Genomic DNA, 23,924 nt, shown 5'->3' with positions numbered 1-23,924 from the left:
CTTTTGGTTTCTCAAAGGTTTGTGAGCTTTGCCAGATGGCCTTTATCCTCTGTCTCTCCTCTTTACACCCTTACTGTAGAACAATCAGAGAATACTCCTGGAGCTAAGACATGCCACAGAAAATCATGCACTACTGAACCCATGACAACTGCAACACAGTCAGAGGGCTGTAAAATAAAGAAAATTAGTGGAGGCATTGGCATAAGATTAAGTGAGGAACAAGAGCCCACCCAAACGTATTCAAGGGTTATTTGGAACACGTTTCGAGACCGCCTTGGAGATACCATTCAGAAGGTCACATATATCTCATTAATCCAATATGACATGTATGTATGTATCTTGTGTGCAAATGTGTGGACAGATGAATTCAGCCCCAAAGCTTCCTGAAGCCAGAAGACAAGGACAGAGGAAAAGAAAGAGTGAAAGGTGATTGAATGGAATGGGAAGGAAGACGCAATCTCATCAGGCCTGCAGTACTTGGTTGGTTTGCCACCTGAAATTCAGGAAGGTACCCCATGTGATTTCTATACAGTGAACTCAGACTTCTAACTACCCTTGTGTGTATGCAAACTACATACACCCTTGTCTGCTAAATAACTCAAGATAGATAACTGAGCAGTCCAACTCTTATGTGCACATACAAATGTTTGAGAAAGTGCTGGAATTTACTTCTCTGGATTTCATGGGTAGAATGGCTTTCTCCAGTCCCAGATTCCACAGGTTTTTAATTCACCTCAGAAATTAGACTGGCTTCTGCCCTGCTACTGGCATGACAGCTTTGGGGACAGAGTTTTAATTTTTGAATGACAGAATATCTTTATCTGGTCCAGTGCTTTTAAATTTTAATTAAACTAATCCACAGCTATGCCTTTGGAGGGTGCATAGAGCTTCTATTAACCAATATCAGCATCTCAGAAGTACTTCATACTATATATATGACCTGTAAATTCTTCAAGTTCTCAAAGATATACTGAGTACATTTATTACCCTTTTCTGGAAATAACTAGCTTTTATTTAGAAGTCTGACAGAAACAGCCTTCAGAAAACACAAAGGTTTATTACATAAATCTGAAGTCTTTCTTTTCAAATATGTAAACAGCATGTAAAGAGCAACTAAATTACAAACAGCATACATCCATGACAACAGCTAATTTTAAATGTAAACAGCACACTCTGTGCAAGAAATATGTCATAAAGGAGCACAGTTAAGAAATGAGATTCAGTCTGGAAATGTTATGTGAGCCTTTTAGATTAAAAATAATTCTAATCACAAATGAGAAATAAAATGCATACACTGCATACCAAGAATCAAACCTGAGCATGAACTGGGGGTATCTGACATTTCCATCTTCATCAAGGGGGATTCTGTCAAGTAGCAGCTCAAACTCTTCATCAGTAATCTCCACACCAAACCTGAAACAAACAGGAGTTAGCAGCACTTGCATGCGGAGTTCACATTTGGGTCAACAGTACCCACAATATCCTGAGCATATGGCTGCCATTAACTCTTTGTTACTGCTTTGGCCCTCAAGATCAAGAGCACCACGTGAATATCAGAGGTTAATCAGGGTTTTGATCGCTTCAGCTTTCTCAAAGAAAGAAATTCTACCCTAGAATCCTGGCATTGGTGAGACACAGAAATAGAAATACTAGCATATTGAACTGTGTGCAATTGTCTTCTATAAAAAGTTATTCATTACACTAAAACACTGGTATTGCTTTAACTAGTTAACTCTGAAAGGCTTTTCATTTGGACTGTTTAGCATGAAAGAAAATGTAGAGAAAAACTGTCTTTTTGGGAAACAGCTTCTTAGTGCTTTTGGAAAGCATTTCATAATGGCTTTAAAGATATTTTACATACAAATATTTAAAAGTGACAGTGTTTATTCATCAGCAAGAAAGTGTTTTCACCTCTTCAGAACAATCAAAACATAATCCTTGAAATACTGGCATAAACAGGAATGACTTAAGCAATAATAAAGAACAAGGCACTCATTCATCATTTTGCAAAGCTGATAAACTCAGCTGAATTTTGGAGGGATATATTTTCTTTTTGACAAGGCAATTGTAATGTATTTATACAAAATAAAGTATTTGTTTGTTATTTTAGTTTCATCATCATGCTTCCCCATTTTACATAACTCAAGAAATCTTCCTGTGAGAGTGTAATTTGTCCTTAACTCCTTTTGGGGATTTCTGATTTAGATGCTTGGCACATTGAGAACAGCTCATTCTGTAGAATCATTTACTCTGCTTTATTTCTGAGGAAGTCTGCTGAGGAGGGCAGATAGAACTGGTTTTGCATTTGTCCTCAGCTGACAGTATCTTATTTTACTAGCTTTCAACTTCACTTATCTACAGACTCACCTATTATTTAGACACATGCATTTAGAGAAGCTTTAGTTCAGTCAACATATATAAACCCACACAGAAATAATGCACATCTGCAGCATTTTTTAACTGTTGAGGAATATAAAACCTAACTTGGTCAGGGAATGTCAGTGTGAACAATTTTCCAGGAACCCATAACTATTTTGGGGTTACACACTGTTACACAGGTCATTTGAAGACTAGCTATTTGCTATGTGATCAATGGGCAAAATCTGTTTGCTTACATGATCAGTTAGACAAAATCTCTGGATTGTTGCTATCTTCTAATCCTTGCCTCCATCAACTGCATCAAGGGGTGTCATACTAGAAAGGAGTTTAGATTGTATATAAGGCATAAGCAGTGGAAATCTCTGTTGAAAACCAAAAAGTTAGGTAAATTTGCCAATTTCTAGCTCTGAAATTAGAACAGAGAGATTGTTTAGTCATTTTATTACTTCTCTGTGTGTAACGATAGTCAGAAAGAAAGCTAAAAAGGTTCTACATAAAGTAACACATGAGATCCATGGAAGAAAAAGAATAGCACTTAGTGCAACATTTCAAGAAAATGCCTTTTCATATTCATCATTAGTGTCTTCATAAAGGAAGGGGAGCAACAAAGCCACAAACTGTTCAAAAAACAAAATTAATTAAGCTCTTTGAACAGTGTTCTGGATTTAAAGACAAAGAATTGCTGTGATCTAAAAAATGGGAATAAGGAGGGGAACATAGGCTCATAATATTATCAATTTGTCCTCTCTCAGAATAAGATAAGAACCAAAGAGAGGCACTGCTTCTCTCACAGTGTCATTTGCCTCAGAACAACAAGTTTTGTAAAGCACAGAAGTAGACAGAAATTCACACATAGATGATTTAGCACCTCTAGTTGCAAAGAAACAATCTTTCAATAATTCTTTAGATTCAGTTGTCTCTAGGGTCTGGCTTATACTATTTTCTCCTCCCCATAGCAAAAGATTGATCCTCTTATATAAGTTCCAGTATAAGTCCATGAAAAAAATTACATAAATTGGTTTGTTGGTTTTTTTTGTTGTTGTTTATTTGCTTGGTTTTGGTGGGGTTTTTTGTTTTTTTTTTTTTGTTTTTTTTTTTAAGCAAAAGAGATTCTTGATGCAAAATGAGAGAAAAATCTTCATTTCTGGAAACCAAATGATAAAAACTCCAAACAACAAAGTGTTTTAACAGGCAAATGAGTATGAATTTTCTTGGTGTTGGACCCAATATGACCATGATATGTTACTGAGAATATTTCCTGCTCTGTAGGCTCAGTATAGTTCTGAGTAGCTGCTCATTTAATTTCACTTAAGGAAGCATAATGATAATTCATTATTAGTTGGTAGGCTGAACTAGAGAGGCAGGTCTCTAACCTGGAGTAAACCAGGCCACTGAAGCAATCACAACAAGGGTTTATGATCAGACTGCTTTCTCAAGAAGAATGTCTCAAACTGCTCTCCATATCCAGCCAGATTAGGAGACCACAAAATACAATGTTTGTCTATGTTTAATGCTCAAGAAAGTTAATAAACGGTAAACTGCCAATATGGATAAATTTATCTCACATATCTCTTTCCTGTAAATAATTTCCCATTCCCAGCATTAGCCTATAACTGTGATCTGTAATACCCAAGCAGGACAGCCAATCTCTGAAACCCCAGTCATGCACTTGACACTGTACAATACATTTTATTAGGAAAATACCACAATCATTTAAAACGCTAAATAAATGATGCCATTTCTATAAGGAGGGTGGGAGAATCATGTTCTCTTCAATACTTTGCTGTTCATCAGCTTTCAAACAGTTATAACTGAAGCATTGCTATTGACACACAACCCATCCCTGAATGTGGCTGGGCTAAACAGCAGCCTGGAAAGAACTCAGTGATTTCTGGGTGCTACATTCCTTCTTAGAAGATATCAGAAGTAATTGCAGTGTTGAAAGTCCCCAAGCTTCCCAAATGCATCCAGGAGACAGAAGCTGATCCTGAAGGTGTGATCTGAAAGCATGTCTGTATATATTTAATTGCTAGGGTGGTCAATCCTACTGATACAGGAGAGGAATCAATGTACAGTCCTTGAGGGTTTTTTCTCCATGCCATATATTGTGTCTGCAAGGTCAGAAAATACATAGGCTGGCCTAAGTTAGTGAAGCTGGGGGAAGGGAGGAACAAGGCTGCACCAACTTTGCATACTGACATTTTCTCCATTATTAAAATTCCAAAGACCTATTTTACATTACTGATCTCAGGATTTCTGGAAACATGCTGTGACTACATTACATCCATCGTGCTCACTGGTGTGGAAACTGAAAAAGCATTGAATGAAGACAGTGTATGGCCTATACCATTTGTTATCCCAAACACTGATATTATACCTCTCATTCTTAACTTCCCCTCAAGCTTTACAAACACATCCATGATGTACAAAAGCAGCAAACAGGAGAATCAAGTGTTGAAGCACACAAATGCAGCCACCTGAAACTAAGCAATGATTTAATCAAACAACAACAGCACACAACAGATGAATCACTGGGTTCTCTGGGGCATATTTTCAAAAGCAGGTGCAATGGGCAGGGCTTGAGAAAAAGATATCTATTAACTGGAGGGTTAAGCCTATTTAGACAGAAGCTGATGCAAAACACAAGGGACTGGTTAACAGCGAGGTTGAGAGAAAATGCTTTGGCAAGAAGCCCAGAATCCTGGCAAAGGGAACACCTGCAAAAAATCACATGTGGTTTATTGTACCAATACCTACATTTTCACATGCAAACTAAGAAATTGTTATTTCCATTTTATCCTATGTTTAATATCAGCAATATCCCCAAACAGAAATTCTTACCTCTCATATCTTACATCCAGGAGGCAGAAATTGGGAAATTCAGCAACTGTATCAGTCAATTACTGAAGTATCTTTTAATTATCTATAGACACTACTACTGGGTACCTATCCAACAGCATGTTTTTAAAAGGCCATTATTGGAAAAGAGAAGATGCAAAAACACATCCACTGCAAGAAAGCAATTGGGAAGAAGCACAGAAAGCAGAGGTGAAGAACTTAACAGGTGTCAAGACTAGCATGCTACAGAAGCAGAGACAGCAAGGCAAATAAGACTGCAGATCATGTCAGAGGGATAAGCAGTCTAAAATTCTGATGGACATTTGAAACAGGAATGAGCCATTTATACTGATCTGATTGTAAGAAGAAGTAAGTGGGAGGAATTTTCAAACAGGGCATGATATACCCAGAAAGATACGCTAAGGGGATTATTCCACCAGTGTGACCTCAGATCTGTCCCAGGAACAAGGGCAAGGCAGAGATACTTGCAGTTGTTGAGAACTGCAGGCAGTTGTGAGGTGCACAGCCCTACAGTTCCCATGTGCAGACACATGCACAGAAACCATGGTTTCCACTGGCAGGCAGAGCATGAATTAACTACTTGCTGCATCTGCTTACAAAAAACATGGTCTCTGTCAGCACCTCTTGTGCATTTTCTAAGGGATCACCTGGTATTTCGCCTGTGAAAGCAACTTTAACAAATCAGTGTCACAAAGGAACCAGAAGCAATCTCTCTCATCTGACAATTTTTAAGGAATCAGCAACAACTATTTGGGCAAGTACTTAAACATTTATGAAAAGTGATTTTAACAATGGACTTCAAAAAATCTGGAATTATATTATATTGGCATAAATCACCAGTTCCACTTCCCTCCAGAAAACCTTCCTTTTGCCACCTCTCATAACACAAACACTGAAAGTATTGGTGTGTCCTTATCTGTGGTGTTGGATGTCTATTTGGCACTTCAATCCTCTCATAGATCTCAAGAGAAACACCAACTGTAACTCACTAGTCTTCACCTATCAGGCTACTTTCTTGAAGGGGAGACACCTAATATATAAAAACTAGGCTTGGAAAGCTAAACCACTGCAATATCTATGTAAAACACTGGCTGGGAAAACTGACATGCAAGATTTAGAGGCAGCGAAAGGAAAATTAACCTGCTAGTTATTAATTCTTTGCTTATATGCTGTTGCCCCTCTGGTTTGTAATGCTTCAAATAACCCAGCTACTGCAATTCAACTCCAAGTCATCATTAGTTCATAATATTGCAATAATATCTGTTTTGCAGGACTTTTTTCAAACTATTCCTCAACATTCAACATTAAGCAGGTCCCTCCATTCTTGGCACTTATATTTACATACTGGAACACTGTTTCAGAGCATGCTTAATTCAAAAGTCAGATCCTTCAGCCACTTAGGCAAGCAGCAGTACAACACAAATGTTTGTTTTCCCATTTCCAGTTTTTCCATCAAAGCATCAGCCAGGATGATGCATACTTCAGTAGCAAAGCAGGGCTTAACCTAGTGCTCCAGACAGCATGGTGCTCCTACAGCCACATTTTATCCTGCCATTCAGACTCAGCTAGTGGGTAACAATTTGCCAGGGTTAATGGATCATGCCACAGGCTATTCAGAGCCTGATCTCCTAACTGGAGTGAGCTTCTTAAATTTCTTTTAGTCTTCTGAAATTTAGCCCAAAAGTCTCATTATTTAAATGCAATCAAAGCAACAAAAATTTGTTCAGTGAGAGCAGTGTGAAAAGGAAAGGTAGTACTAGGAGTGCCTGCCTGCCCTTTGTTTCCCTATAAAAACTAAAGAGGTCAAACATTTCAGTAAGCACCCAACTGCACCAGGATGCTGGTGGGAGGCAGCAGAGTTTGGCAAGCGGTTAACACAGACCACACTATTTCAGGCTCTGGATCACTGGTAAGCCAAGATCCCTAGAGTCACTGCAACTGTCTTATCCACTCTGTCAATAACACCTCAAGGAAAAGGCTCTCGTGTTGCTAATGTAAAAAACCAAAAAGAAGTGGGAAAATACTCCCCCGTTATAATCCCCATATATATTGTGAGAAACTGTAAGCAAGTCCAAACCATGCCAAATTGGCTATTATTAAGAACTAGTAATGCAGCATGTGGCATGTACTGTCTTTTGTTGAATTATCCAGTGTGTTGTGTGTCTTTCCCTCCTGTATCTTGGATTCTTCTACTCCTTATATGCATTAACCAGGTTGCTCAGCATGCCTAGATGATTTTCTGTCATCCCCAACACCTGTGCCCTTCACAAACTGATGGATTTTATAGTTGCTGACATCTGCCTGCCATAGAAGGTGCAAGAGATGCATTGTCCAGTGTCACAGAGTGGTAGGAAATCAAATCAGGTATCATGAACTCTCATGCTATGCCTCTTAAACCACCCCTTAATACAACCCCTTTCTACCCTTACCAAAGGAATGCCCCATATCCCAGTTCCATGTGTCTGCCCCTCAGGCAAAGCTGTTTTAATAATAACTTATGTTTCTTGTGTTACTGTAAAACTCACACTTAGAGGAAGTTTAAGCTAAGTAGTGGTTAAAAGGCTGCAAGCTGTCACCACCTATCAATACTAAATGTTCCACAGCAGCATCTCCCTTGCTGCTGAGCTAGTAGTAGAAACAACAGGAAGTGAGAGAAAATTGAAATGGGAAAAAAGTAACTGTGCTAAGACTACTAAATAACTTTACATAGTAAAACAGACATCCATAACAGCATTGTAAGGATCTGCTGCAAGCATTTCTTATCTTTGCATCTCCTTACCATTGCTTCAACCGCAGGTAAAAAGTGGAAAAATATCTTGAGAGGCCTCATGGAGATTCCGCCAGAACATCTGATCAAGTATTAGATAACATCATCAGTTACCTTTCTTTGGGTGATAAACTCAGAGATGGTGTCATAGTGCAAGAACACCATTCAGGACTATAAAGCATGGGTGAAAACTGGAGGCTTGGTAACAAGCTACCAGACAAAATAATGGATAATTTCTCACTGAAACTGACTTCTTTCAGAGGCAGATTCCTGATCCAAGAACTGCAGTGTTTGGTACCTGGGGCGTAGAAAAGTTGCCAGCTCTAAAGTTCAAACATGTAGAGATGTTACAGCAGATTTCTGAAGTGAAACATAGACTCAGCAAAAGGAGCCATTCAGACAGTGCAGGTGGCAAAAGAGAGTTTTTATTTTTAAGAAACCAAACCAAACCAAACAAAAAAGCCCTTATATTTTAAAGAAGAGCTTTTCACCCACACAGGATATTTTCTCTCTCTCTCTCAAAAAAAAAAAAAAAAAAAAAAAAAAAAAAAAAAAGTCTCCAAGTTATTTTTGCTACAGCAAGCCAGAAATCTTACATTATATGGAATAAAGCAATTGCTACTCCATTCATTTTAACTGAGGCTGCCTGGGCAATTCCACCAGGCACCTCTCAGCAAGAAGCAGTGTACCAGCTGCAGCTTTGCCAGCACAGCCTGCTCTCCTCACAGCTGGGATCTGCATACTGCAGCTGCTCCCACATGCCCACAAGGATGCTATAAATATAGCCTCTCCCACTGGAGCACAAGAGATACCTCATGTCTGATACTCTGGAAAAACACATGTTCAGCTCCAGTTCAGATGTGATTGGAAGCCCACCAGTTAGGTCACCCTGTTCTGAATCTGCCCTTGCATGCAGATAAGACAGATAAAAAGGCTAAGTGCAAGCATAGTCATGTAGGCATAATGTATGTGCAATGCAGGCAGCTTCAAAAGAGAGATACTCTTGTGTAACAGACTAGGAATACCAGCAATTTTTTCCTGTGAAAACAGATGTAGATTGTTCCCAAACTTAATGTGGGCAAAATTTGGCAAAAAAAATTCCTGTATTTCATTATAGTCAAAGGACCCAAGTCATGATTCAACAAGCTTAAGAAGTGTCATCTGTAACAAAGCTTAGCCACTGGCAAATACTACAAGTAAGTAACTTCTGAAAATGTGATTTAAAAATTGCACAATATGTTACACCATACACCACTTGAAAATATCTTTTGCACAAGTTGAAGTGTCCTGTCTGAAATAGCTTTTCACAAAATATTTATTTCCCTGAACTTAATACTTTTCATTTTGTCAACCATATTCCTTTTATAATTAACTAATTTAAAATGTTTTTCATCTTTTTTTTTAATAAAGTATAAAAAAACTATTTCAATAAATTTGAAACACCACAAAATATAAACTTGAAAATGCTGTCACTTTTGTTAAATAGTTTATTTGGTTTTGAGGAATTTTGTTAGTAAGATCATATACCCTGATAAAGTCAATGTTAACTTGTCATTATACTTATTAAATGAGTCAACAGATATAAAAATTAGCTATTTATCTACCAAAAAGATAAAATTCAAATGTTTGAGAATTTTCCTACAAGCTTTCTAGATGTACTAATAAAGAAGTGTAATACCACAAAAACCATGACAAAGCACCCAGTTTGGTGAAACTTTTACCTACACCCCTCATTAGCTTGCAGACTTGGTGACGTGGATCTCATCTTAGTGTGGTCATTTCAATTTAGCAATGTTTAGGTGTCCATTTCAGAATACAGAGGTGTTACACACAACTTCCCCAGATACAGATTGTATTTGGGATAGTAAATGTGCACAAATTCCTCATCTTCATGTTCTGAATACTGTAATAATTCCACTCTAAATATAAGTATCCCTATGGGTTCTTAGCACCATTACACAAGTTTCATTCAGTTGAATTTGTTAGATGAAGATCTAATCCAAGATGAAATTGGTGCGATAGAGTGAAAATTAAAGCCTTTAAATTTTCTATATGCTAACTGGATCCTCTACCTGCAGCAAACTGTCAATCTGAACTATTTAAAGCCAGATTTCAAGGTCACAACTTGGGCTAGTCTCCTCTTTTGAATTCACTTCAAGGACTAAGTACTTCAGAACTTGGCACAGTAAAAACAGCACGTGCACAAGAGGCAGAGACTTCTCCAACATATTCACTAACATATGGTTTAATTTGGTTAAACCACAGCTTTTCTTTATTATTTTATTGTGTTAACCTTGGCAGAATTCAATTAGGTCTCTGTTTTACTGGGGGAAATTTTAAAATGCATGTTAGTAGTGTCAAAGGGCCGTAACATAACTAGAGATCTCTCCAGAGCTGCAGGTGCTCCTCATTCCAGCAAAACTCTTGATAATCTCAATGATAATCTCAATAAGAGGTTTGGACACTGAGAGCAAATGAGTGCCCAACACAGCCTAGTGCTTCCTTTATCCAAAGGGCACCCTGCCATCTAGTGGCCCGGACATTCAAAAAAATTTTTCAGCAGAGGAATTTTATACAGAAACCCTCCCACATATGTTGAAAAACATGGTAATACTCCACATCTATTCTAATGATCCCCTAAGAAAAACCACAGAAAGTTAAACATTTATCTGGCTCTATCTTGTGCTGACATACATAATGTACGTGAATGACTTTTAGATCTAGTTCTGTATCATACATTAAATATTATGTTTCTTTTTCTAGCTAACTGCTGAAGCTGAAGTGGGAGCTACAGACCTCATAGTGAGCTCAGACATTTAGAAGGAACAAAGTGGAGGTGAGGGAGATTAACTAGGGGTATATGAGAATGAAGAAGTACAACCACTGTGTAACGACCATCCAGCTATGTCACAAACTGACACGTCTATTGCAGAAAGGTCACTTCTGTCACTTTTCCCAGCTCCCTGCCTACGTAACAGCTTTGACTCACTATTGAGGACGTGCTGAAAACTCAGTTTTTGTAAGACGGCATGACTGCTAGTGCTGAACACGAGAGGAGATGGGGAACATGTGATGGGAAGGGAGAAAGAGTTGAGCTGTCACTGAGTCATCAGGATCCTTATGCCATCCACGAAACTCTCCTGCTCTACTATGAATTAATGTAAAGAAACTGTGTTCTACCATATCTAACTGGAATTGAGTTAACTTCATGAAAGCCCATATGTGTTTTGGATTTGTGACTAAAACAGTGTTGTAGCACACCAGTCTTTTGGCTATTGCTAAACAGTGCTTGCACAGCACAGCACCAAGGCTTTCTCTTTTTCTCACACTGATCCCCTCCAGTGAATAGGCTGGGGAGGGCTGGCACAAGTATCATAATAGCTGGGTTGGAAGAGGCTTAAAGATCATCCAGTTCCAATCTCCCTGGCATGGGCAGGGACACCTGCCTCAATGCCAGATTGCTTAAAGCCCCTTCCAGCTTGGCCTTGAATAGTCCCAGGGATGGGGAATCCACAACTTCTCTGGGCAACCTCTGCCAGTGAATCATCACCCTCACAGTAATGAATTTCTTCCCAATATCTAATGCAAACATGCCCCCTTTCAATTTAAAGCTATTACATCTTGTTGTCTCAAGAAGATGGGAGGGAACAGTACAAGAACAGCTGACTCAAATTGGCCAAAGGATTATTCCACACCATATAATATGCTCAGTGTTAAAAATTGGGTGTGGGGCTGTCTCCCAAGGTAGCCATTGTAGCTGTTGCTCAGAGACAGATTGTAGAAGGTGGTGAATGACCAGTTTTGCATCCCTTCAGGTTTTTTCTTTCACTTATTAAAATCCTTACTTGAACCCAAGTGTTTTGTAACTTTTGCTCTTCCTGTTCTCTCCCCTATCCTGCCTGGGAATGACTGAGTGGCTGTGTGGATATTTAGATGCTGATCAGGGCCAACCCATCACATCCATCCAAGTAACTTATCATAGCAGACACCAGACAGACATTTGAGAACAGACGGTCATATGCCACTCTTCTGCTTCACTGATAATGCACCAATGTACTGAAAAGGCACCTCCAAGACAAGCAGGTCTTTAAATATACCCAAAGGAAAAGTGAGGTAGAAGGAAACAATGAAGAATTACAGCTACTGATGACAACCAAGACAGCTGCTATTTCCTTGTTGAAAGTGGACTGTAGGAGGTGCAGCAGAGCCTCCTGTTCCCAGCCTGGAATAATGTAAAAAAAGGAATCTATTTCCAGAGGTGAACACAGAAGAAAGCTCTCTGTGAACACCAGTTTCTAAGCTGTTTGACAAGACAGTTTCACATCCCCCACTGTCTTGAAGAGACGTCAGTTATATCTGTGGTAGCAGGAAGTGCATCTCTTCCAATCATCATCTGTTACTTTCCTCTCCGAGTGACTCCCCTCTGTTCACGACAACACCCAGGAGTGTCCACTACTGAAATGGGTGAAATGACTAAGGAATCTCAGACACTTAAGTGTGAGTCATCTGCAGGCATAGCTTGGCTAGAAAAAACAGAAGATGGCTGCAGCTGGACTTCCAGCTGAAAGGATTAAGAGGATCCTGATGTAAATCTATCTGTTGCTGTGAAAACACTCCATAAATAAATATGTTGCAATAAAACCCTCCATATCTGAAATAAATGCAACTTACAGAAAAGTGCTAAAAAAGAAGAAAATTTGTGCTGAAGCAATATCAACTGGTGACTAATAACTCCCATGAAGGTGATGCCTCCATTATGCTTTGATTATGCAATCAAAACATAATTAGGAGCTGTCAAACTCATTCCTGCAGTGTTGAGATCTCCTTTTAGAGACAGATGGCAGAAACTGCTCTCTGAACTCAGAACGAAGCACAAATAAAATGTGATAATGCAATATTCCCCTTAAAGATACAGGATATTTGAAGATACAGTTATGGCACCATCCTGAACAAAGGACAAGAATCTCCAACATGACTGAACTAAGAATAATGAAAAGATTTTCAGATTTTTAGTCTTCAGGTCATCAATATATTGGGTGCACACTAACGATGGCGAGGTAGGTGAGGATTGTCCATTTGTGGCTTGAAAATGAAAAATCAACTTTAAAAAACTATTATTTCCCTGCCCCTTAAATAATCCAGTTACTTAACATAGTTTTCCTTATACAGAAACATAAATGCCCTAAATGCATTCAGCTGTAGGCACTATGAAAAAGAGTGCTGAAGGAAACACTCCTAGGAAGTTAAAATTCTATGTCCACACAGAGAGATTGTTTTGGATAAAGAATTCAAGTATTTGGATAAAGATTCAGTATTCAAGTGTTTTCTGAAATTCCAGCTCATTCTTCACCTTTCTCTTTGTCTGTTATTCCTGATAAAAATGTAAAAAAGACAAAATAATACTAAGAAAGAATGCTTTCATACACATTGAAAACAAATGAGGTATAAGTTAGTGAAAAGATGTAATTACTTTAACCAGAGTCCATCTTCCACTTGGAGAAAGCGTCCAATTCCATTTCAAGAAAGTTACCCACCCTACATGGTAAGTGAAAAATTTTCTCCCTTCCCCCTCCTAGCATACAAGTTCAGCTTACACTGTTCAGGAACAGCATAGGACTTAATGGAGTTTACTACAAAAATACTGCTTTATATAAACAACATATCAGAGATCTCAAACCAACTGAGCACAGTAATGAATTATTTAGGACACTTTGCTGGCATATATAAAACTAAACAATTATTTCTGAACTGGTCCTCTGTGACCAGTATTCTTCCAGAACAAAGCTTACTGCACTGAGAAACAAACAAGGCCAGTTGAGAAGCATTTAAAGTTTTTTTTTTAATTAAAAAAAGAAAAAAAGCCTGAGAGCCACATACAGTTTTTGCCGATGCTATCAACCTCAAGTATTTCCACCTGGTTACCTAAATTAGTTCCTTAAACCATTTATCCAGCAGTTTCAAGAGAAGTGCAAAGGTGCTAAAGACTGAGGATTTCTCCGTTGGTCAGTGCTTGTGGTTTGTCTGCCTCTGTAAGGGACTGAGACCACTCTGATGGAAGAGGCTCTGCATAGCTACTGAAAGTAATGATAAACAAAAAAGGAGATCGATCCACCTTGGTATCCAAATATTTGGGAACTATAAAACCCACTAAAAGAAGGATGATTGTCTTTGGAAGTCTGTACAAATGTCCCTTCCTGAAATGAACTTAGTGATGCTGCCACTTTCCAAGCAATGGAGCCCACAAATTATCAGCAAATCTTTCACTGCAGGATTGGTACAGGCTGGAATTCACCTGTCCCAGTGCAGATATTCACAGAGCCTTTATCTACATGTCAACTCACTAAATATAAAATTAAGGATACACACATATTTAATGCATTATATCTTGACACATCTCAGAAGCTGCTCATATGGTAGCATCAAATTGTGGATCCCTCTCTTCTATCACAGGTGATTTTTCTGTGTTTCAAATTTCACAGACTTGTTTGATTTCTGCAACTTCAGCAGTTTAAAGTCACAAAGGGGTCACAAATTAAATGAAATAAATGTGACTGGACAGATGTTTACCAAAATGCGGCCAAGAGTGAAATAAAATCGGACTAAACCAAATTTGCCAACTTTGCTTCAATTGCAGTAACACCAGATGGTGGACTAATTTTCCCATCTCCCATTTCCCTGTGAAATCTATGAAAGAAAAGACAATCAGATTTTACCCATTCCTACTTTTTCCAACCCATATCCTCAGGTTCTCAGACTACAAGTAAAACTAATTTGGTTTTTATCTTCCATTAGATTTGTTTTCTGCTGTAAATGCTAATGTAGTAGAATCAAATACTAACCAACCAAACACTTGGGCTCTGTAGAAAGCTATATGATTACTTGTACTCAACAAGCTCCTCCTGCCAACTTGGCTGAGCTGTGGATATTGCTTGCACAAATCCACATTCCAATCAGACAATGGTATAGTCTCACTCTTCTGCTATTGGGAGCCTGGGAAATTAATCAAATGATCGCAAAAATGAAGAGTAAACCAAGTGGAAGGTTAAACATCCATACTGGTTCTCTTTCTTCCCCCAAACAGGCCCAGAGTTAGGGCCTGATTATGGTTTACAACACAAGTCCTCACCTTTAACGTTCAGTTTGAGGTTGCAGGTTTGAGTGTTAGAAAATGACTGCTCTAACAGCATTAAAAGTATTCACTGCTGGAGGCAGGGAAAGCCAATAAACAGCCTCACAGCTCCACTGTTACAGCCACTTCCCAAAGTGAAATCACACCTCTTAAAATCATTAATTAATCTATTTTGAAAGATGCTTTTATTTATTTTATTATTCATTAACTGCCTGCATAAACAAGCCACCACAAGCCTCTGCACATTGTACAACAATTTGTGGAGTTGCTGACAGGATAAATGACTACAGTTGCTTTTATTTATCACTGTACAAGATTAACTGAGGCACAAAATTCTGATAAGTTCTGCATTTATTTAGATTTTATAGATTTTTTTATTAGTTGCAAAATGAAAGTTTCTTTCCTTTGAAAGAGAGCCACAGGCACATTGATAGCTAAGTCAAAATCCCACACAGTCGGGACAGGATATTTGTCACAAAGAAATTAAAGGCAAGTGTTTTAAAATCAGCATCAAAAAGTGAAACATGTATATTGCATTTAAAGATACAAGCATTAAGATAGAACCAAAGCTTAACATTAACACCTCTTTTGTGAAGTAGAGAGTTTCTGAAATCATATACCACAAGGTCATTTACTTCATTAGGGCCATGAAATCAGCCCTGCTGTTACATTCCAGAGCAGAACCCTAAACACAGATCTTACAGCTGCTGGGATATCTGTAGATGTGCAATTGCTCAGGGCTGCACAGGCTCCAAGCCTATCAGGAGCATACTGCATCAGGGCCAGGAAATACCCCTTAATGGCAATTCCCTCTAGTTCTGATGACATACCAGATTACTTCAATTTTGCTTCCATGCTGCCTGATGGATTAACTATGGTAAAAAGGTCCTAGACACCTCCAGGTGTCATGTATTTAGACAAGATGGCTGTAGCTTTCTACACAACTTTGTATCAAATATGTCTAAGTATGGAATTGAAAAATTCTACATAATAGTAAGCATAGCAAAGTTTTAAAAATCTGAATTACTGATGGGAATTTTTTACTCTGCATCTCCCCTGCACACTGAAACACAAACAAGTGCATCAAAAAGCATGATTTGTCACAAGCTGCTTTGCAGAGCCACAAGAGCCCTACCAGTAATAAACGTGGTAAGAAAACTATTACCTATGTCCTGTTACTATGAACACAACTGCTAGTGAAGACACAAGGGAACATTTCAGCTGGCTGAAGCACTGCCGGGAATGCGAGGCTGAAAGCACGTGGTCACCTGCTACTGGTTCCCAAGCGATACTTTGGTTTGGATCTGCGGGATTTCATCACTGACTTTTTTCCCCGAATGCAAACAGCAGAGGGCAGCACTACAGCCTCGTTCAGCTTGGCATCAGCTGGAAAAAGACTCCATACGGACCTTCCTGCTGTTTATCAGAAAGGTTATTCCAGGATACTTCTCTTGCACTGGGCATTGGCCCAGCAGTTATAGGCCCTGTCTACTTAGTAGGTATCTCTGCCTTCCTGAGTCACCCCAGCTATGAAAGGCCATGTTTCCTGGCTCTGCTCCAGCCTGACCTATTCAGGGGGAAATTAATCCTGCTTCAGAAGGCCAATGCTAAAATAAACCAATGCTTGCTGGAGAGTGGAGAGGTGGCAGGGAAAAGGAGACTATATAAATGCATGCCTCTCATCCCTTGCTGTAATCAACCTCCTCCCATCCACATCACTGCTGCTCAAAACTGAGAACAACCTCCTCTGCCGAGCTGTGCCCAGTAGGAGAAAGTGCATGGCTTTAGGATAGCTTTCCCAAAACGACATCAATGGGCTCTCTTCTCTCAAACTGTTTCAGAAGTGGAGGAATAAGGGGAAGAGAAGTGCTCTGCTTATGGTGGTTTGAGTTTCTTAATCTTATTTTTCATAGGTGAAGGGCAGAACAGGAGACTAAAGTATAGAATAAGCTGCTGGGTTCCTGCAACACTGCTGCCTCACAATTTTTCACTCGTTTAGTGTTAGCTCTTTCTGTCTGTGGATTATTAGCAGTGAACAAGAAAGCCTACAACTTCAAAACACCTCAAAAAATGAAGCACGGCATTGATGAAAATGTACGGAAGCCAGAGAGAATTTTAAAATTGCATAAAGGTCTATTTTATTTGAACTGTTTCTTCTGACCTGAGTTGCTGGTCTAGTTCTATGCAGAAAAAAAGGGTACCAACCTACAACATTGTAACATCTGAAAGGCAGATCACAAAGAAGCAACAGACTCGCACAGTTTCTGGGTGACCCCCCACCACTATGATCCTGGAAGTAACTGACGAGGTCCAGATAATTTATGCCTGGCAATTTCAAGACTGTTTCATGTCTGCACCATGGTTCCTCACATCTCAATTTTCCTCACTATATATACTCAGAACACTCCCTGTCTTCTATCACTTTAGAGCTGTCTGGAAAATAGCAAATAGCTCAAGCTCAACTTCTCCCATTACTGTATATTACTACAAAGGAAAGAAATTAAATTATTCATTCACTAAGTAATATACTTTATTTATTTCTCACTTACTTGAAAATAACCTTGAAATTCTATTAAAACTGTTGTGCTAATAGCTATTGCAAGTATGCATAAAAATTACATCTACGTTTAATACATGAAGCTGTTTCTATATTATAAAAATATTATTAACTTGTTTTTCTATTGCAGTGCAGTTATCAGATTGTGCAAAAAGCTGTGATTCCGTTAAATATATACTGTTGTCAGAAACAATTTCAGTTTTTCCTACAACATATGAAAATAAAATTACTGTCAGCAAGAAGATTATTAACTATTATGAACTATTTCACAGAAGAAAGACTAGTCAGGAGTAAAATCACAGCATGAGAAACTCTACAAAATATCTGAAAATGAAGAGATAACAACTTGAGCAAGGGCTAACAATATTGACACTTTTATTAAAAAGAAAATTATTTTATTATAACCAGATGTATTGTCAGAAATAGCAGATGGAAAACAAATAAATAATTTAAATAATTTAACAATTAAAATCTGTCTGCCTGAAACAATGATTTAAAAATACCTCGAGCAGTAAAATCACACACAGAAACAACTTAGAAAATAGAAAACAGAAGATTAATAAAACAAACATAACATAAGATCAACTTAAATAATTTTGGATACTCAAAAAAATCTGCAGCATGAAGTATGATAAAAAGATGTACTGAAAAGAGCAAAGACCAACTTGAATTGAACAAAGACATTATCCCATTAAGATTTATATGAAGACAATATTTAGAAGAATAAGCTTGAGCAAAATAGAAAATAAAACTCTACTTAAAATGCTACATGAGATTTCCTCATATACTCTGACTTGCACCCATGTTGTAATGATTTAAAATGATAATTGCTCGTTTATGTGGACCTAAGAAGAAAGAACAAGTCCCTACAACTCTAAGAAGAGGCAGACAATTGAAAACTATGAGGAGTCACTACAGTTATGGAAAGCTGAACACGAGAGTCATCACATGGGATTGCACGAATGATGCAAAGAATGTTGCACTATGCAAAGAGGGCTGGGTCTTATACTAGACATTCTTCCAACACAGAAGATTTTCTGAAGAAGAGCATGTTATAAACTTCAGGTCAGAAAAGTCTATATTATTACTTTCACTTTTTAGTAGCTTTGTTTTGCCAAGCTCTGAAAACAAATCAGACCTATTTTTTAGGTCATGGAACTTAAGCAGGTGCATCTGAATTCTGCATTCACATAACCCAGCATTTCACCAGTTTGGAAACAAACAAACATTAAAAAAAAAAAATCCCACTAGGTAAGCAGGAGAACTTGGTGAAGAACTTTATTTCCTGATCAGGACATAAAACACATTTGAAATGTTACTGCTATGTAGTAACAAGCAGCAAGAGAAAATCATGTCAAATTGTGAGAACTTCAGCCATAGCTTGGTTTTGCTCTGATCACACACCTGCCCAGGATTGCTGGTACTACTGGTAGCTGTCACACCTTCCAAGAGATCTGGTGAACACCATGACAAGCATATCCCTGGCAACGAAGAAAAGCAAAGCACAATGCTAATTATCTCTTAGCACAACTTCTACCTCAGGAAAATAAGACAGAAAATGATAACAAATAGAATATTTCAAGGTAGTAACTAGGAAAATGAAGCTTCAAGAATCTATCAAACATAACACTTAAGACCCTGGAAGTATAGACTTCTCTTGAGATGAAAACCTTGCTCTCCAGATCTCATTTCTTCCATGTAAAATTAATTTAAACTAGATTTTAAAAATTAATGAATATATACACACCAGAGGTCCTCTCAACAAGTATTTTTTTCCTGGAAGCACAAAATCTGAAAATCACTGAATCCAAGAAGAGATATACATTTCACCATGTAAGGAAACATGTTTGGAAATTACTAAAGAAATTATTTTCTGCAGAGATATACACCAAAATAAAAAGTACAACATTCCTTTCTGCAAAGCAAGCTTTCAAATTTTGCTTTATGCTTGTTCTGAATAAATTTTGATGGTATTATTAGAACAAATATAATCTTGACTTTTAATATAATGGCATGTGCAAAAGAGATCTGGCAAAACTTGGAAAGGTCTATTCAAGCTTTGCTGTACCACACACTGACAAAATGACCTTGAGAAAGTCACTTCACTTTTCTTTGTCTTTTCTTCCAAAATCCAGTCTGAGGATAATGAGTTATGCTTTATATCAAAATATATTTACCAAAGAAGAGCCAGTAAATAGTAAATTAACTATTATGGACTCTAACAAGTCATTAATTTGCTTGCAAACTGTCCACAACACCTCTGTTTTATGAGTTTACCAAAATCTGTAATGTGTACTGTTATATTTATGTCAAGACTGCATTAATAATCAAACAATTTATAGATATTCTAGAGTACTGTAAATGTTTATGACAGCATGTAGAATCCATTAATTACCCACTGTAATGCACACCTGTGACATAAAAGGTGATTGTCTTAAGGCATGTTGAGATCTATGAGGAAAAACCACCGGAGTTCTGAATCTTAGTAAAACTGTTATTCTATCTGCAGCATACCAAGTATTTACTATACAGTCCTATAGAGAAGTGAAATTAATTTCTGAGTAAAGACTGTGATTGCAATTCTTCAAACAACTAGAGCAGCAGAAATTAGTGCTTGTCTGGTTTGAGTACCAGATAGCTGCTGGTTTAGTTCTGTTGCTCCATCCCCATTCTCAAGACTTTGCCATTGGAAAGCTCTATTCCCACTCTCAAGACTTTACCATTGCTCAGATGGCCCTTCTTGTATTCCTGTTCTCTCCTCCTGCCTGGTCCACTCCCCTTTCTTCTCCTCACTTGCTGCAGCTGGGAGATACATGTTGAATACTTCCCACACACCTATTAAATCCCAGTGTCCACATATTCTGGATGCCCTTGCCTGACTCTCTGCAGATTCAGTCTCTTACAGAGACCTCCATTTTCTCCATCCCATCCCAGCCCTTACTCTCACACTGAGGTTACCTCATCATCCCTATCACATTTTGTCTGCTTTTGAGCCATATCTCAGCTCTTTTCCCCTCTGAAGAACTGTCAGCCAGCTCCTCCTGATCAACCTTCTGTGATTTCTACTGACTTTATTCTCTTCTTCACTATTTCTCACACTCATCCCCAGGAAGCTTCACGCTGATGTCCTTGGTGGCACTCTGTAGCAGTCACCTGTATGTCTCCTTGATTTGGCCCACTCATTTCTCCTGCACCTCTCACTCAGTGTTCTGCTCCCTGAAAGAGTCATTCTTTTGACATGGTCTGGAGCAAGAATTGCTTTTCCCCTGACCTCTGTTATCCCATCCTTTCTCTCTGATCTTTCCCCTTGTCTGTCCTTCCTCATATCCTCTCACTTGCTCTTTCCATGATTTTCATCTCATCAGAATCAGAATATTCCATCCAATCTCAGCCCACTTCCTTCTTCTTTATCTTTCTTTTCTAGCACAATCTGATTGCAGAATTGCTCTGTTTCTTACTCTCCACTCCTATCTTGTGAATGATGAAGTATGATTGCCAAACACATAACTCAGCCTGCCCAGCTTCAAATTCCTGCCTGACCTGTGATCAGGATTACTTCATCCACAACCATTTAATTGTCTCCCTTTCCAGTTGTGCCACCTTATAAATTTTTATCCTATTTTTCCAAGTTAAATGAAGCACTTTTCAAGAGCTCTCTTCCTGAACATCTTCTGCACAAATTCTTGCCAAAGGAAATATTAATATGCTCACTTCCTACAAGTTTATTCCTTGTGTCACAGGGTATTTTTCCCCTCCTACCTCTATGTCCCATGCTTGTCCTGTTACAACAGAACTCCCGGTCCATTTCATATTAATTTTTATCCACTTCCTCAGTTTTCTTCCGAAATGTTGACCCTCCTCCAACTCCTCATCCTCATATTACAAACATCTTCTAATAAACAAACACACCTTATGTTGACTCTTACTGTTATTTCCAGCACTGACACTTCTCAATGTGCTGCTTATACTTACTGGCCAATTTTCCCTCTCTCCTAAGACAGGTAATACCAACACCCAGCTTAAATGACCCTCGCTAATACCTGCCCAAAACAAACTCAAAGCTCATACTATTTTGTCCTTCTTGATCATCTTTGTCATCATCAACCTCATTATTCCTCTTCAGCTCTTATCCTCACATAGCTCTGTTCTGGCTCTCTTACTCTCCTCTGACTTCAAATATGCATCAATCTTAAAAATGCAAACTTACTATAACTCCACAAATAGTTCCTGAAAGAAACCCAACATATTTCTTCTTGGCATCTTCACAGTACACTGTCTACTCACCACTGTCTAGGCTGGGAGTCAGGATGTTCTGACTCGTGCTCCACCTTGTGTCTGCCATCAGGCTCGGACTGCTGACTTTCGATGAAATGCTTTTTCATTCTGTGTCTGGCCTAGCCTCAGCGCTAAGATTTCCAGTGTCTTGGATATATAAGTAAACAAGGGCATGCACTACTTTGAAAAAATTGATCTTCTATAGTGTTTCAAGCTGGCTATTCACACACCAAAGCACAATACAGTCAGTTACTAATCTCTCTCAAAAATGTAGACCTGGGTTAGTTTTAGCTCAGAATTTTTAAGAAAGAAATGCAGTGTCCTTATGCTATGTCAGCAGTGCAGAGACGCACAAACTCAGCCTAGAAAAAAACAATTTATCCAAAGCTGCAAAGATCTAAGGAAAATGAAGCTTGAAAGATTGTTTTTAATAATTCAGAGAGACTGCATTTTCAGAACTGTTTTAACCATTTCTCTAGGAAAGTATCAGAATACTGAATAACAAACACTAAATAACTATACGAAAACAAAAGGCTCTTTAGCTTTTTTTGATGACATTTCCAACTAGTTCTAAAAATGCATATGCTCAAGGTACTGGTAGAGTTAGCAGTAAATTCCTTACAGGATATGTTTGAACTTCTACACTAAGTAGAAAACTGTCCCCTCAACATCATACATAGGAAAAATCCAAATCAGGCATTTGGAGCAAAAATCAAGCAAATTAAGAATAACTCTCAAAGTAGCCAACATATGTCCTGGTCCAGCTCTGCTTTTGTTAAAACAAAAACTTTGGAAACAAAGTCTCTCCTGGAAATAGATATCTGGGCTCAGAGAAGGGAGAGCAGAAACAGGAAAAGTGGCAACTCAATTGCTATGCAGTCCTTTCTTTAAATACTGGCAGTTAAGGGTAAAACAATACTACTGCTACAGAAATATCAGATCAAACAATCTCTGTGAATGTGATGATGATACCCAACAATAACTTCAAAAACTAACTAGAATTGTTGTGATAAAGACTTTATTAAAATGCAATTTTAAAAAACCCAACAATTTAAATGAAAAAAAAAAAAGAAAAACCCATAAATCTAAATCAAAGATGGTGGGGAAGGGGCTGGCAAACAATCCTTTCAGGTTAGACTCTCACTCCAGTCTTACTTCAGACCCCCACTGCCTTTCCTCCTCAGCAGCATCCCACCACTACTCTCCCATCTCCCACTCACCATACCGCAGTCAGCAGGGTTGACACCTGAGTGCACACCTGAGGAGACCTTATCAGTCTGGGTAGACAGGCAGCAGCTGTGAGCACCACTATCCCGGAGGTCTGTGTGAAACCAGCAGCAGAAGCCTCAAAATGTTAAAGGGGTATTTGCTTTCCTGTGAGAAGAGGAGACACCAGACCTGATGAGTGAAGTATGAGGGAAAAAGAGGAAAGGTCAAAGGTAGCAGGCAGCCACATATGTTAAACAAAACTCCCTTCAACTCAGTGTAATTCTAGGGATCCTCTATTCTTCCCCTATGCACCTGCTTTTGGTTCTTGCTTGGGGAAATATCTCTTGGGTGGGGGGTGGCTCTCTTCCCCTTTCTTAGAAGCTGGGCAAAGGCTCCATCTTCTCAGGAGGCCAAGGTACAAAGGGTGCTTCTGGAAATCACAGCTGGCACCCACTTCTTATACTTGAGGCTCATAAGAAGAGACCTCAACAGACCTAAGAGCAGCAGAGGGCAAGAGAGATGGGATCAAATGTACCATCCCATCGACTCATGCTAACAAACACATTGGTGAGAAGAGATGCACTGGCCTGTAAAGAATGCCTCTTTGTGGAACAGCCAAGATTTTAGCTTCTACATTAAGATTAATTCTATTTTCATTACTGATACCATATTACCACATCAAAAGAGACCCTTATGAGTTCCTTAGTATAACATATTTGTGTCTTATTAACTCTGTAGGGCAAACTCCT

This window comes from Lonchura striata, chromosome 4 (genome assembly GCF_050655825.1).
Source record: "Lonchura striata isolate lonStrDom1 chromosome 4, ASM5065582v1, whole genome shotgun sequence".
In the NCBI taxonomy this organism is placed as follows: domain Eukaryota; kingdom Metazoa; phylum Chordata; class Aves; order Passeriformes; family Estrildidae; genus Lonchura; species Lonchura striata.
The sequence above is the reverse complement of the archived record's forward strand: the minus strand, read 5'-3'. Positions refer to the sequence as shown.